Genomic DNA, 13457 nt, shown 5'->3' with positions numbered 1-13457 from the left:
GAGACTTGAGAAGCATATCATCAGTTTCTCCTAAAATACTACGTGAACAACTTTCTGAATATTTCATTCAAGTTCTTAATTGTAAGTTTAGCCAGCGGACAACTTGTCTCCTTTACTATATTCTCCTAAGGTGAGTCTAACGAGAAGTCCAACAATGTCGCGTCTACATTACCCATTAACACACAGCTCCCCGCAGCTTATTCCTAACTAGACAGTATTCGTACTGAAGCCCTTCTTTTGCTATGTCCCATCCTCATTATTATTCACTACATCGGATTGAATTTTGTCAAGCAGATATCATACTAACTTTGAGCATGTTTGTGTCAACCTTTAGGTTGATGCAATCTTTATTTCTTATTCCTCTAAACGCTACGGCATTATCCGTAAAGATATTCATGTTGGAGCCCAACTCTTTCAGCGAGTCATTTACATAGTTAATATTACCATCGTCTGAACATGCAGGAGGGTGTGAGGCGTGCGTTGGATATGGCGTTATTATGACTATGGTCTGAATCAGGGCATATGAAGTTGATTTTGGCTGTTGATGTCAGAACCTTGTTTTGGTGTGTGACATATGACAATGCTTTCACCTCACTAGGTCGTTCGTGTGATTAACTCAGGGCGCCTAGATAGCTCAGTTGGGAGAGCGTTAGACTGAAGATCTAAAGGTCCCCGGTTCGATCCCGGGTCTGGGCAGTTTCTTATCTCTGAACTTACCCAAATATTAGTTTATATACTACCTAGTCTCAATATTCTTATACATTCTCATATTTTGTTTGTATACTTGTACTCTTATTCTCGTTTCTCTTCAATTTTCACGCTCAAAATATAGTAACGTTACACTCTCTCTCTCTCTCTCTCTCTCTCTCCTTTTCATTACCTTATCTTGACCATCCCCAGTCACTCTGGCTCATGGGAATCGTGCATAGGATGTGAGAATGTGGTGTAATTCAAAGTATGTGTCCGTGCAGTGAATGATAGAGTCTACGTCTCCCGTATCTATATGTAGTTCATAAATGTTACAATTGCCCAGACCCGGGATCGAACCGGGGACCTTTAGATCTTCAGTCTAACGCTCTCCCATCTGAGCTATCTAGGCGCTCTTGAGAAGCTTGCTGCTAAGTTATATAATGATACATTGCTAATACCCTAGTCCTTCTTTCGGATACTTAAGTGTGTAAATACTGTAAGTTTTCAGTAACTCTGTAGCATTTCTGTCTATAACCATTTACATTGCCATTACAAAGGAAATCTGTGCTTCTTCCAGAACCAACAGGCCATTTGCATGCTTCTTGAATTTAGAATATCTCCCAACTAATACGTAAATCCTTCTGTAGTAACAGCAATACTATAAAGAATATCAATCAAAAGCTCGCCAGAAAATTCTGCGGGCTGTGTTTACAGAATCCCCTGTAAAAACCGTAATATGTTTCATGTTGGGCGGACTGGTATAGACGGGCGTTAGAGCTCTTTCTAGTTTTTTTGTTATTACATCTCTCATTATCCCATTTGATTTATCTATTAGACCTTTTATTCTGTCTATGTGTCTATCTGTCAGTCTGTCTTTCTATCTATCAGTCTTTTTATATTCATCTTTCTCATTTTCACTATCGTTTTTTAGACCATCGTCATTCGTACTGGCTCATTGGAAACGTGCAGAGAATGTGAGTTTAAGTTATTCAGTATATGTGTATGTGTGTGTGTGTGTGTGTGTGTGTGCGTGTGTGTGTGTGTGTGTGTGTGTGTGATAACTTCTCTGGTTATTACTTATTTGTGTGGTAAGGGGAAAGAGTTTGACTCATTTAGATTCCCTATCTCTTCAACATTTTCTACTTTCATACAATTGTATGCTGTCTACATTTACGTTTTCTTTAGTGTTTATTCCAGTCATCCACTACTCTTATATCATAAAAGTAATTCTTTATATAATTTCCAATATGTTTCTGGCTTATTTTCATGTTAAAGCCTACGGTTGCTCTATTTCTGCATTTTTAAAAATCTTTTCAGGCCATTCGATAGGTATGAAGTTAACGGCTGTGATCAAGTCTCCCTCTACTCTTCACTCTTCTTTTGTAATCAAACTTATGGCAGTTAACCTCTTGCAGTAACTCTGTTCTCTTAACTCCAGTGCCATCATTCTTTTGTCCTCCTGTGGACCTTTTCTTTTAGAATCTGTTCTTCTCAAAGTACGTTAACAAGACTTGAGAAGCATGTTATCAATTTGGCCTAAAATGCTACGTGAACAACTTTTCTGAATATTTTCTTCAAGTTCTTGAATGGAATTGTAAGTTTAGCCAGCAGACAAATTGTCTCCGTTACTATATTCTCTTAAGGTACGAGTCAGACGAGAAGTCCAACAATGTCGACACTACAGTACCCATTAACACAGCTTCCTGCAGCTTATTCCCTGCTGAATAGTATTCGTACTACCTCAGGTTGAATTTTATCAACCAGATATCAAACCAACTTTTGAGTTTGTCTAACACAACTTGTAAGTCGATATAATCCTCTTCATTTCTTATGTCTCTTGCCTCTAAAAACCTTTTCCTCATCCGTAAGCATATTCATTTATTAGCCCAACTCTTCATACGAGTGATTTACGTAGATATCATTTTCATAGCCTGAACATGCAGGAGGGTGTGAGGCATGCATGGAATAGAACGTTTTAGTAGGCGTTATTATGAGAATGGACTGAATTAGGGCATATGAAGCGGTTAGGGTAAACCACAAAATGATGTGTTAGATTGGCTATGGGTAGCAGAACCTTGGATTGGTGCATTACACATGGCACAGCTTTCAACTCGCTAGCCCGTTCGTATGAATAATTTAGGGCGCCTAGATAGCTCAGTTGGGAGAGCGTTAGACTGAAGATCTAAAGGTCCCTGGTTCGATCCCGGGTCTGGGCAGTTTCTTACCTATCAACTTACCCAAATTTTGGAGTGTATAGATTTACCTAGTCTCAGTATACCTACACACACCCACATCTCACATTTTGTGTGTCTGCTCACGGTCTCTTTCTCGTTTTCCTCAAACTTTCATTCAAAAATATTAACGGTCCACTCTCATTCTCTCTCTCTCTCTCTCTCTCTCTCTCTCTCTCTCTCTCTCTCTCTCTCTCTCTCTCTCTCTCTCTCTCTCCTTTTCAGTGCCTCGTGTATATTTGACCATCCCCGGTCACACTGGCTGAGTGGAATCTTGCATAGAATGCGAGCGTGTGGTGTTATCTAAAGTACGTGTGTGCATGTGTGTGTGTCCGCGCCGTGACAGAGAGTTTGCGTCTTTTGTATTTGGATGTGATTCATAAATATTGCAATTGCCCAGACCCGGGATCGAACCGGGGACCTTTAGATCTTCAGTCTAACGCTCTCCCATCTGAGCTATCTAGGCGCTCTGAAAGCTTGATGCTAAGTTAAAGAATGATACTCGTCCCAATATCCTAGTCCTTCTTTCTGATACTTCAGTGTGTAAATACTGTAACCCTTTAGCATTTCTAACTATAACCATTTACTTTGCCGTTACAAGGGAAGTCTGTGCTTCTTCCAAAACCAATAGGCCATTTGCATGTTTCTTGAACTTAGAATATTTTCCAATTAATACTTAAATCCTCTATTGTAAATGTAGCTTTCAGCAATGACAGTACTATAAGGAAAATCTACATTAAAAACTCTCCAGATAATTCTACGGGCTGTGTTTACAAAATCTCTTGTATTAGCTGTAACATGTCAAGTGGGCGGACTGGAAAGGGCATGTGTCAGATCCCTTTCCATTTTCTTTTTCATATTATCAAATGTCTCAATATATTAGATCCTTTTATTCTGTCTATCTGTCAATCTTTGTTTCTTCATTTTCTCATTTTCACCAACTCTCATATACTTGACCTTCGTCAGGCGTAGTGGCTCAGGAGAAACGTAAAAGTTTGTTGAGTTATCCAGTGTGTGTGTGTGTGTGTGTGTGTGTAGAACATTTTCTACTTTCATGCAACTGTATGCTGTCCACATTGACATTTTCTTCACAGTTTATTCCAGTCATCCATTACTCATACGCTATAAAAGTAATCTTTACATCTTTTCCAACATGTTTCTGGCTTATTCTCATGTTATTGCTTCCTGTTGTTCTATTTCTGTAGTTTTGAAGAACTGTTCACGCCATTCAATAGATATAAAGTTAACGGCTGTGATCAAGTCTTTTTACTCTGCGCTCTTCTGCAGTAATCAGACTTAGGACATTCAATCTCTTGCTGTAACTCTGTTCTCTTAACTACAATGACATCATTCTTTTGTCCTCGTTTGAACCTTTTCTATTAGATTCTTTGTCCTTCTCATACGTTAACGAGATTTGAGAAGTATAGACTTCTTTTGGCCTAACATATGATATGAACAACTTGCTGCATAGCTTATTCAAGTTCTTGAATGCAGGTGTATTTTTTGCTAGCAGACAGCTTGTCTCCTTTTCGTATATTCTCCAAAGGTGGGAGTCTGACGAGAAGTCTAACAATGTCGACTCCAGTGTACCTAACACACAGATTGTTGCAGCCTCTTACGAACTAAACATTATCCGTGCTGTAGCTTCTCTTACTACGTTCCATCCTTATTATTATTCACAACCTCAGGTTGAATTTCATCTACCAGGTATGACACCAACTTTCAGCTTGTCTGAGTTTACTTTTAAGTTGATACAATCCTCTTCATTTCTTATTGCTCTAAAATCCTTGGCATCATCAGCAAACATATTGATGTTAGATTTCAACTCTTCCAATGAGTAATTAAGATAGTTAATATTATCATAGCCTGAACATGCAGGAGGGTGGGAGACATGCATGGGATTGAACGTTTTACGGGGCGTCATTATGACAATGGTATAAATCAGGTTGTATGAACAGGTTAGGGGAAACCACAAAATGGTCTGTCGGGCTTGGCTTTGGATAAGAGACCTTTGTTTTAGTGCATTACATGTAGCACTGCTTGCAGCTCACTAGGCCATTCATGTAAATAATTCAGGGCGCCTAGATAGCTCAGTTGGGAGAGCGTTAGACTGAAGATCTAAAGGTCCCCGGTTCGATCCCGGGTCTGGGCAGTTTCTTGTCTATTAACTTACCCAAATATTAGAGTGTATAGACTTACCTAGTCTCAGTATACCTACACACGCTCACATTTTGTGTGTATACTCTCTCTATTATTCTCGCTTTTCTCTAATTTTCATTCTCAAAAAATAGTAACGCTCCACTCTTTCGTTCCCGTCTTCATTACCTCATCTAATCTCTACCATCCCCGGTTACACTAAGCTCAGGGGAATCATGCATAAAATGTGAGGATGTAGTGTATCCAAAGTGTGTGTGTGTGTTTGTCCGTACAGTGACAGAGAGTCTGTCTCTCTTGTATTTTTATGTAGTTCATAAATATCATCATTGCCCAGACCCGGGATCGAACCGGGGACCTTTAGATCTTCAGTCTAACGCTCTCCCATCTGAGCTATCTAGGCGCTCTGAAAAGCTTACTGCTAAGTTATAAAATGATACATTGCTAATATCATAGTGCTTCTATCGGATACTTAAGTGTCTAAATACTGTAAATTTTCAGTATCCCATTAGTATTTCTAATCATAGCCATTTGAATTACTGTTACAAATAAAGTATGTGCTTCCAACAAGTCATTAGCATGCCTCTTGAACATAGAATATCTGCCTACTAATGCTTAGATCCTTTAATGTAAATATAGTCTTCAGCAACAACAAAACTATAAAGAATATCTTGATAAAAAAAAAGAATTCTTCCGGCTGTGTTCACAGAATCCCGTGTAAAAGCTGTAATGTGCTTCATGTTGGGGAGACTGACAAGGATAAGCGTCAGAGCTCTCTTCAGTTTTTTTATTTTTATAACCTTACATACGCTTATATCATTCAGTCTATCTATCAAACCTTTTATTTTGTCTGTCTCTATATATTTGTCAATCTGTCTTTCTATCTATCAGTCTTTGTCTATTCACCTTTCTCATTTTCACCAACTCTCTTATTGTTGACCTTCGTCAGCCGTACTGGTTCAGGCGAAACATACGGAGAATGTAGGTTCGTTGAGTTATCCAGTGTGTGTGTGTGTGTGTGTGTGTGTGTGTGTGTGTGTGTGTAATTACATGATAGCCATATTCTTATTTGTACGGTAAGGGAAGGGAGATCTACACACGTGGAGTCCCTATCTCTTGAACATTTTCTACTTTCATACAACTGTATGCTCTCCACATTTACGTTTTCTTCACTCAATATATTCCAATCATCCACTACTTTTATACTATAAAAGTAATTATTTACATCTTTTATATTCCAACATGTTTCTGCCTTATTTACATGTAATGTCCTCTGGCTGATCTATTTCTGTATTTTTGAAGAACTACTCAAGCCATTCAATTGATGTAAAAGTTAACAGCTGTGATCAAGTCTCCTTTACTCTTCACTCTTCTTTTGTAGCCAAACTTTTAGCATTTAACCTCTAACTGTAACTCGGCTCTATTAACTCCATTCCACCATCCTTTTGTCCTCCTATGAACCTTTTCTATCAAAATCTTTGTTTTTCTGAAGGCACGTTAATGAGATTTGAGAAGCATATTATCTGTTTGGCCGAATATACGACGTGATCAACTATATGAATATTTCATTGATGTTGTTGAATGCAGATGCATGTTTTGCCACCAGACTGGTGTGGGTCTGACGAGAAGTCTAACAATGTCGACTGTACAGTACCCATTGACACAGAGATTTCTGCAACTTATTCCCTGCTAAATATTACTCATACTGTAGTCTTCTCTTATTATGTCCCATTCTCATTATTATTCACTACATCGGGATGAATTTCATCAACCAGGTATCTCATCATCTTTGAGCTTGTCTGAGTCAACTTGTAAGTTGATACAATTCTCTCCATTTCTTATTTCTGTAAAGACCTTGCCATCATCAGTGAGCATATTCCTGTTAGAGCCCAACTCTCCAACGTGTCATTTACATAGTTATCATTGTCGTAGTTTGAACATGCAGGAGGATGCGAGGCGTGCATGGGTTAGAGCGCTTTAGGGGACGACATTATGACAATGGTCTGAATCAGGGCATTTGAAGTGGTTAGAAAAAAAACACAAAAAGGTATGTTGAACTTAAATGTGGATAGAAGAAACTTGTTTTGGTGCATTACATATGATACTGTTTTCACCAAACAAGGCCGTTCGTGGGAATGATTCCGAGCGCCTAGATAGCTCAGTTGGGAGAGCGTTAGACTGAAGATCTAAAGGTCCCCGGTTCGATCCCGGGTCTGGGCAGTTTCTTTTCTATGAACTTACCCAAATATTAGAGTATATTGACTTACCTAGTCTCAATATACCATTCGCACTCATATTTTTGTGTAGTATACACCTACTCTTATTATCGTTTTTCTGTAATTCTCACTCTCAAAATATAGTAATGTTCCACTCTTTCGTGTCTCTCTCTCTCTCTCTCTCTCTCTCTCCAGTACTTCATCTTGACCATCCCTGGTCACTCTGGTATAGGGGAATCATGCATATAATGTGTGTTGTTGTCCAAAGTGTGTGTGTGTGTGTGTGTGTCTGTGTAGTGACTGAGTGTGCGTTTATTGTATTTGATTTTAATACATAATATTACAATTGCCCAGACCCGGGATCGAACCGGGGACCTTTAGATCTTCAGTCTAACGCTCTCCCATCTGAGCTATCTAGGCGCTCTATGAAGCTTGTTGCTAAGTTATGTAATGATACATTGCTAATATCCTGGTCCTTCTTTCGGATACTTAAGTATGTAAAGACTGTAAGTTTTCAGTAACTCTTTAGCATTTCTATCTATAACCATTTACATTGCTGTTACAAAGGAAGTCTGTGCTCCCAAAACCAACAGGCCATTTGCATGCTTTTTGAACTTAGAATATCTCGCAGCAATACTTAAATCCTTTAATGTAAATATAGCCTTCAGCAATAACAATATTATAAAGAATATCAATCAAAAACTCGCCAGCAAATACTTAGGGCTGTGTTTACAGAATCCCTTGTAAAAGCTGTAATATGTTTCATGTTGGGCAGACTGGTAAGGAAAGGCGTCAGAGTTCTTTCCAATTTTTTTTTTTTTTGATATTATTACATCTCATTATCCCATCGATGTATCTATTAGACCCCTTTATATCTGTCTATCTGTCTGTCTGTCTATCTTTTTATATTCATCATTCTCATTTTCACTAACTCTCCCATTCTAGACCATCGTCAGTCGTACTGGCTCATTGGAAACGTGCAGAGAATATGATTTAGATTATTCAGTGTGTGTGTGTGTGTGTGTGTGTGTGTGTGTGTGTGTGTGTGTGTTTGATAACTTTTCTGGTTATTGCTTAATCAAACGGTAAGGGGGAAAGAGTTTTACACACGTATGGTCCCTATCTCTTAAACATTTTCTGCTTTCATACAGTTGTATGCTGTCCACATTTACGTTTTCTTCACTGTTTATTTCATTGATCCACTACTCTTATACCATAAAAGTAATTCTTTATATAGTTTCCAACTTGTCCCTGGCTTAATTGTATGTTATGATCTCCGGTTACTCTATTTCTGCACTTTTTAGAAACTATTCACGCCATTCAATGGATATAAAGTTGACGGCTGAGGTCAAGTCTCCCTTTACTCTTCACTCTTCTATTGTAATCAAACTTACGGCATTTAATCTCTTGCCGTAACTCGGTTCTCTTAACTCCAATGCCATCATTCTTTTGTCCTCCTGTGGACTTTTTCCATTAGAATCTTTGTTCTTCTCAAGGTACGTTAACGAGACTTGAGAAGCATATTATCGTTTTGGCCTGATATACGATGTGAACAACTTAACGAAAATTTCATTCAAGTTCATTAATGTAATTTTAAGTTTAGCCAGCAGACAACTTGTCTCGTTTACTATTTTCTCCCAAGGTGTGAGTCTGACGAGAAGTCCAACAATGTCAACCCTACAGTAACCATTAACACAGATTCCTGCAGCAATTTTCCTGCTCAGCAGTATTCGTAATGAAGCCTTTTACTCTGGCCCATCTTCATTATTATTCACTACCTCAGATTGATTTTCATCAACCAGGTATCACACCAATTTGAGCTTGTCTGAGTGAAGTCGTAAATTGATACAATCTCCCCATTTCTTATTTCTCTAAAATCCTTGGCATCATCCGTAAACATATTCATGTCGGAGCACAAATCTTCCTGCGAGTCATTTACATAGATATCATTATTAAAGCCTGAACTTGCAGGAGGGTGCAAGGCGTGCATGGGATACAACGTTTTAGGGGCGTCATCATGACAATGGTATGAATCAGAGCTTACGAAGTGGTCAGGGAAACCACAAAAAGATCTGTTGGACATAAGTATGGATAGCAGGTCCTTGTTGTGGTACATTACATATGGTACTACGTTCATCTCAATAGGCTGTTCTCGTTGATAATTCAGAGCGCCTAGATAGCTCAGATGGGAGAGCGTTAGACTGAAGATCTAAAGGTCCCCGGTTCGATCCCGGGTCTGGGCAGTTTCTTATCTTTGAATTTGCCCAAATATTATAGTGCATAGACTTGCCTAGTCTAAATATACCTACACACACTTACATATTCTGTGTATACTCATATTCTCTTATTGTTTCTCTCTAACTTTCATAAAATAACGTTCCACCCTTTCGTCTCTCTCGCTCTCTCTTTCCCTCTGTCTCTCACTTTCTTTGCTTTTCAGTACCTCATCTATTCTTGTTCACCCCCAGGGGAATTGTGCATAGTAGAAAAGTGTGTTGTGTTGCCCAAAGTGTGTGTCTGTATGTCCGTGCAATGACTGAGAGAGTCTACGGCACTTGTTCTTAGATTTAGTGCATGAATATTGCAATTGCCCAGACCCGGGATCGAACCGGGGACCTTTAGATCTTCAGTCTAACGCTCTCCCATCTGAGCTATCTAGGCGCTCTGAATTATCAACGAGAACAGCCTATTGAGATGAACGCAGTACCATATGTAATGTACCACAACAAGGATCTGCTATCCATACTTATGTCCAACAGATCTTTTTGTCGTTTCCCTGACCACTTCGTACGCTCTGATTCATACCATTGTCATGATGACACCCCTAAAACGTTGTATCCCATGCACGCCTTGCATCCTCCTGCAAGTTCAGGCTTTAATAATGATATCTATGTAAATGACTCGCAGGAAGATTTGTGCTCCAACATGATTATGTTTACGGATGATGCCAAGGTTTTTAGAGAAATAAAGAAATGGGGAGATTGTATCAATTTACGACTTCACTCAAGCTCAAATTGGTGTGATACCTGGTTGATGAAAATCAATCTGAGGTAGTGAATAATAATGAGAAGATTATTGATAAGCTATGAAATGATACATTGTTAATATCCTAGTCCTTCTTTCGGATACTTAAGTCTGTAAATACTCTTATGTTTTCAGTAACCTTTTAGCATTTCAACTGTGACCATTTACATTACCGTTACAACGGTAGTGTGCGCTTCTGCCAAAACCAACAAGCCATTTGCGTGCCTCTTTAACTTGGAATATCTCCCACCTAATAATCAAATCCTTTAGTGTAAATGTAGCCTTCAGCAATAACAATCCTATAAAGAATATCTTAGTCAAAAACTCGCCAGAATTTTTTTTCGGGTAGTGTTTACAGAATCCCTTGTAAAATTTGTAATATGTTTCATGGTAGGCAGATTGGTAAGGATAGGCGTCATAGCTCTCTTCAGCTTTTTTTTGATATTATTACATCTCATTGTCCCACTCGATCTATCTATTAAACCTTTCATACTGTCTCTCTGTTTATGTCAATATGTCTTTTTATTTATCAGTCTGTATATTCATTGTTGACCTTCGTCAGCCGTACTGGTTGAGAGGAAACATATAGAGAAGGCGAGTTTGTTGAGTTATCCAGTGTGTGTGTGTGTGTGTGTGTGTGTGTGTGAAAACTTAACATATTGTTATTTTCTATTTGTCCGGTGAAGGAAAGGAGATTAACTACACACGTGGGGTCACTGTCTCTTGAATATTTTCTATTTTCATACAACTGTATGCTGTCCACATTTACGTTTTCTTCACTCAGTTTATTCCAGTCATCCACAACTCTTACACTATAAAAGTAATTTTTTTACGTCTTTTCCAAAATGTTTCTGGCTTAATTTCTTGTAATGGCTTCCTGTTGCTCTATTTCTGCATTTTTGAAGAACTATTCACGCCATTGAATAGATATAAAAGTTAACGACTGTGATCAAGTCTCCCCTTATTCTTAACTCTTCTATTGTAATCTAGAGTTATGCCCTTCCACCTGTTGCTGTAACTCGGTTCTCTTAACTCCAATGCCATCATTCTTTTGTCCTCCTATGCACCTTTACTATAAGGATCTTTGTTCTTCTCAAGGTACGTTAACGAGACTTGAGAAGCATATTATCGGTTTGGCCTGATATACGATGTGAACAACTTGCTGAACATTCATGTTCTTGAATGCAATTCTAAGTTTTGCAAGCGGACAGCTTGTCTCCTTTACTATTCTCGTAAGATGGAAGTCGGACGAAAATTTCAACATTATAGACTCTGTGATACCCATTAACACAGAGATTCTTGCAGCTTATTCCCTGCTGAACAGTATTGGTAATGAAGCCTTCTTTTGATATGTCCCATCCTCATTATTATTCACTACATCGGGTTCAGTCTCGTCAATCAGGCATCACGCTAACTTTGAGCTTGTCTGAGTCAACTTGTAAATTGATTCAATCCTCTTCATTTCTTATTTGTATATTATCCTTGGCATCATCCGTAAGCATATTCATGTTGGAGCCCAACTCTTCCAACGAGTCATTTATACAGGTATGATTACCATAGCCTGGACATGCAGTGAGGTGTGAGACATGGGATGATTGTGATAAATTTCTGAATCATTGCATATGAAGCGGTCAGGGAAACCACAAGAAGGTCAGTTGGACTTAAATGTGGATAGGGGAACATCATTCTGGTGCATTACATATGGCACTTTTCTCAGCTCACGAGGGTATTCGTACGAATAACTCAGTCCGCTTAGATAGCCCAGTTGGGAGAGTGGTAGACTGAAGATTTAAAGGTCCCCGGGTCTCGGCAGCTTCTTATCTTTGAAATAACCCAAATATAAGATTGTATAGACTTGCCTCGTCTCAATATGCCTACACATTAGACTTACCTTGTCGCAATATGCCTACACATACTCACATTTTGTGTGTATACTCACGTTCTCTTTCTCTTTTCTCCCCAACTTTCGCTCTCAAAAAATAGTAACGTTCCACTCTTTCGTGACTGTCTCTTTATTATTCTCTCTCTCATTCCTTTTCAGTACCTCATCTATTTTTCACCAGTGCCAGTCACTTTGACTCAAGGGAATCATGCATAGAATGCGAGTGTGTGGTGTTATCCAAAGTATGTATGTGTATGTGTGTGTGTATGTGCAGTGGCTGGGAGAGTCTGCGTATTTTGTATTTGGATGTAGTTTATCAATATTACAATTGCCCAGACCCGGGATCGAACCGGGGACCTTTAGATCTTCAGTCTAACGCTCTCCCAACTGAGCTATCTAGGCGCCCTGAGAAGCTTACTGGTAAGTTATGAGATGATGCATTGCCAATATCCTAGTCATTCTTTCGGATACTTAAGTGTATAAATACTGTAACTTTTCAGTAATCGTTTGTAATTTCTATATGTAACCATTTACATTACCATTGCAAAGGAGGTCTTTGCTTCCTGCAAAACCAACAGGCCATTAGCATGCTTCTTTAACTTAGAATATCTCCCAACTAATACTTAAATCCTTTAATGTAAATGTAACCTTTAGCAATAACAATACTACAAGAAATATCTTAATCAAAAACTCACCAGAAGATTCTGCGGGCTGTGTTTACAGAATCCCCTGTAAAAGCTGTAATATGTTTCATGTCGGGCAGACTGGTACGGACAGACGTTAGAGCTCTTTCCAGATTTTTATATCATTACATTTCTCATTATTCTATTCTATCTATCTATTAAACTTGTTTTTCTGTCTTTGTCTATTTGTCAATCTGCCTCTATTTATCAATCTTCGTCTATTAATCTTTTTCGTTTTCATCAACTCTCTCATTTTTGACCTTCGTCAGCCGTAGTGGCTCAGGGGAAACGTATAATGTATTTATTGCCTTATCCATTATGTGTGTGTGTGTGTTTGTGTGTATATGTGTGTGTGTGTGTGTGTGTGTGTGTGTGTGTGTGTGTGTGTTTGATAACTTCGTAGTTAATTCCAGTTTTTCTGGAAAGAGAAGGGAGTTTTACACAAGTAGGGTCCCTATCTCTTGAACATTTTCTGCTTTCATGCAAATGTATGCTGTCCACATTGACGTTTTCTTCAATCAGTTTATTCTAGTCATCTATTACTCGTACATTATAAAAGTAATTCTTTACATCTTGT

General features: G+C 38.6%; 11 non-coding genes across 11 annotated transcripts; 5 read left to right on the top strand and 6 right to left on the bottom strand.

The window, feature by feature from the left end:
* Positions 1-623: 623 nt before the first annotated feature.
* On the top strand, positions 624-696 carry TRNAF-GAA (transfer RNA phenylalanine (anticodon GAA)). The gene has a single exon. It is a non-coding gene; the product is annotated as a tRNA-Phe (tRNA).
* Positions 697-1026: 330 nt separating this feature from the next.
* Positions 1027-1099, bottom strand: TRNAF-GAA (transfer RNA phenylalanine (anticodon GAA)). The gene has a single exon. It is a non-coding gene; the product is annotated as a tRNA-Phe (tRNA).
* A 1734-nt stretch (positions 1100-2833) lies between these two features.
* Positions 2834-2906, top strand: TRNAF-GAA (transfer RNA phenylalanine (anticodon GAA)). Its single transcript has one exon. It is a non-coding gene; the product is annotated as a tRNA-Phe (tRNA).
* A 408-nt stretch (positions 2907-3314) lies between these two features.
* On the bottom strand, positions 3315-3387 carry TRNAF-GAA (transfer RNA phenylalanine (anticodon GAA)). The gene has a single exon. It is a non-coding gene; the product is annotated as a tRNA-Phe (tRNA).
* Positions 3388-5000: 1613 nt separating this feature from the next.
* Positions 5001-5073, top strand: TRNAF-GAA (transfer RNA phenylalanine (anticodon GAA)). The gene has a single exon. It is a non-coding gene; the product is annotated as a tRNA-Phe (tRNA).
* A 332-nt stretch (positions 5074-5405) lies between these two features.
* Positions 5406-5478, bottom strand: TRNAF-GAA (transfer RNA phenylalanine (anticodon GAA)). Its single transcript has one exon. It is a non-coding gene; the product is annotated as a tRNA-Phe (tRNA).
* Positions 5479-7222: 1744 nt separating this feature from the next.
* On the top strand, positions 7223-7295 carry TRNAF-GAA (transfer RNA phenylalanine (anticodon GAA)). Its single transcript has one exon. It is a non-coding gene; the product is annotated as a tRNA-Phe (tRNA).
* A 343-nt stretch (positions 7296-7638) lies between these two features.
* TRNAF-GAA (transfer RNA phenylalanine (anticodon GAA)) lies at positions 7639-7711 on the bottom strand. Its single transcript has one exon. It is a non-coding gene; the product is annotated as a tRNA-Phe (tRNA).
* Positions 7712-9461: 1750 nt separating this feature from the next.
* TRNAF-GAA (transfer RNA phenylalanine (anticodon GAA)) lies at positions 9462-9534 on the top strand. Its single transcript has one exon. It is a non-coding gene; the product is annotated as a tRNA-Phe (tRNA).
* A 345-nt stretch (positions 9535-9879) lies between these two features.
* On the bottom strand, positions 9880-9952 carry TRNAF-GAA (transfer RNA phenylalanine (anticodon GAA)). The gene has a single exon. It is a non-coding gene; the product is annotated as a tRNA-Phe (tRNA).
* Positions 9953-12526: 2574 nt separating this feature from the next.
* On the bottom strand, positions 12527-12599 carry TRNAF-GAA (transfer RNA phenylalanine (anticodon GAA)). The gene has a single exon. It is a non-coding gene; the product is annotated as a tRNA-Phe (tRNA).
* Between the last annotated feature and the right edge of the window lie 858 nt (positions 12600-13457).

The sequence above is a fragment of the Panulirus ornatus genome, chromosome 3, assembly GCF_036320965.1.
Source record: "Panulirus ornatus isolate Po-2019 chromosome 3, ASM3632096v1, whole genome shotgun sequence".
NCBI lineage: Eukaryota > Metazoa > Arthropoda > Malacostraca > Decapoda > Palinuridae > Panulirus > Panulirus ornatus.
The sequence above is the reverse complement of the archived record's forward strand: the minus strand, read 5'-3'. Positions and strand labels throughout refer to the sequence as shown.